This window comes from Nematolebias whitei, chromosome 21, assembly GCF_014905685.2.
Source record: "Nematolebias whitei isolate Nwh7 chromosome 21, NemWhi1, whole genome shotgun sequence".
NCBI lineage: Eukaryota > Metazoa > Chordata > Actinopteri > Cyprinodontiformes > Rivulidae > Nematolebias > Nematolebias whitei.
The window spans coordinates 12,770,053-12,772,729 of NC_056518.1; positions in this window are offsets into that span (position 1 = coordinate 12,770,053).

Below are 2,677 nucleotides of genomic sequence, written 5' to 3' on the forward strand. Positions count from 1 at the left end.
TTTTTGTATTAAAAACACTTGTCTTTCATTGGTGGGATGAAATATGCTAATTTTTTGGGACAGGCATTTTGGGTTTTCGTGAGCTGTATGCCATAATCATCAGTATTAAAACAATTAAAGACCTGAAATATTTCAGTTGGTGTGCAATGAATCTGAAATATATGAAAGTTTCATTTAAATCATTACATTATGGAAAATAATGACCTTTATCACAATATGCTAATTTTTTGAGAAGGACCTGTATAATTGCTCACTGATCAAGCACAAACAAATCTGATGCAGATCATATGATGTATGATGGAGATATAAATGTAAGTAAAACTTAGGGGGCGCTATAGAGGCTATTGGCCACTTATCCTGGATTCCTGTTCAAGGGGTGGATAATGATCGAGCATACTGATTTTGGTGCGTTTTATTCGCCACGCCACGCCGCCCACATGCTCCACCCAAAACTGTCAGTGTTAGAAAGCAAGTTACACCAACATGTCTTCGGCCACTGGACACACTGCCATGCTGATTAGATGACAGGGGTCAGTTTGAGATGATAAATGTAAAACTTTACACTTCCTGTTGCCAGGGGGCGTGGCTTAATTTATGGCATGATTTGACCATTCAGTCTTGCAGGGGACCTGATGTGGATCAATCACTGAAGGTTTCATATTTCAGACAGTTTTCATTTATGAGCTATTAGCATTTCATTTTTTGTGGCGAGAGGTCAAACTTTCAAGTGTGGCCCCGCCCCTTCAGCATGCTCCATGTTGGGGAAATGGACAAGTCTATCAAGTTGTCATGCTTCTGGGCCAAAGTAAGGTTAATGCGTAGGGTATTTTGAAAACTGCAGGATGGCGCCGTTGGTCTGTTTATTGAGAGCTCCTTTCATTTTCAATGAGAGCCAAAATGGCAGAAAAGGCTAAATATCTCCAAAAGCTAAAGTTGCATCAATAAAAAAAGTCATAGCCAGATTTTCCTGAAAAAACTGAACGGTTTGATATATGATATGTTCATATAGCACTAAACCTGTGGGAGTAGACAGCTTCCAAAAAATGTACGGAATAATGATTAAACAGAAAAGCAACAATGAATGCCATATAGGCATTCACACAATAAACAATCTAAACTATAATTTATTATAAGTCAAGGATTAATTCTCTTTTTGAAGGAAAAATTAATTCTTTGAGCAGGACTTGTTTTGGCTTTTATACGCACACAAATTTAGACAAAGTTTAACTATTTGATAAATAGTGTACTTTGAAATTTGGTTGAGAGAAGTTATTTAATGTGATCAGATCAGTCATCACTGCAAGACAGTTTATGATATATCAAGTTGCATCAGCTAAAATGGCATAACCAGACCAAGAGTTGCATCATGTCACCGAGTCAGTGTTGAGGTCTCGAGTTCACTCGTCTTTTCGGAGGTTTTGCTGTCTGATCAGACCAGGATGCACCACGAAGACTAACCAGGCACTGTCCAATGAGAGTCACTGCTTCAGGGTAGAATAAACGAAAAGTGACATCATCAGAATGAGGAAAACAGAAAAACTGAAAAATGTCACAAAGAAACTTTGTGTGATCTTTGAGATGTAATGACTCCCCTCTGATGTAAACAGATTCATGCTCAAAAACACACGTGTGTCTCTTAAAGAGAAGTTATTTTCTGGAAAACAGAGCAGAGAAAACGCGTTAAAACATTTTGCATGATTTCACAATAATGATTGCAAATAATAATCGACGTTATTCATGTTCACGCCTGTCGTAATCAAATAAAATTGAAAATGCTGCTATCAGTGGAGCGAGCAGATCTGAGCTCATTTCACCTGTCAGTTCCTGTCCTCACTTCTGTGCACCGCCGGATCAATTTAGTGAATTCTGATGTCTTAAAAATAAATGGACTCGCACCTTTGCATTTCTGCAACTTGCTTAAGTTCCTGCATGGACTCTGAAATCATCTGATGAGCAGATTTTTGGTCTACCAAAAACTAGGTTGAAGGTTAGAAGAGATCAGACTTTTGTGCAAGTTCATTTAGGTTTTTATTGAGTCAATATTCACTGCTTACTTTTTTACATATTTTCTTAAACAAAATTACTTGATTTTATTGTACTTTTTACTTTTGTTTTATTTATAATTTTTTTGTTTTCGTGCAGCACTTTAGTCCAAATCTATTTATAAATGTGCTTTAGAATCAAGTTGCTTGATTTGACCTGCAGAGGGCAGTCTGCTGCTACAAATAAAAACAAACAAACAACGGAATTAATTAGGCAGGGGTCTGCAACCTGTGCGGCTCTGGAGCTACATGTGGCTCTTTGGTTCCTCCTCATTCAAGCTTTGACCAAAACTAACACAAAACTGAAATTTATTGGTTGTTATAACAACAACTAAAAGGGCTAGTTTGAGCCATTTTCCTGCAATTTCTTTTGCAAATATGTGAATACTAGAAACATTACAAGGAGTAAAACATACTTTCACTTTACTTTTTATTTCTTCAAAGTAGCATTCTTAATTTTTCTACAGTTAAAAAAATCACATAGGCCTTATTGCTTACGATGGAGTATTAGGGCAACACTAAGAAAAAAAAATTACATTACAAGAAAAAATTCATAATATTACAAGAATAAACTCGTACGAGAATAAAGTTGAAATATTATGAGAATAAAGTTGAAATATTATGAGAATAAAGTT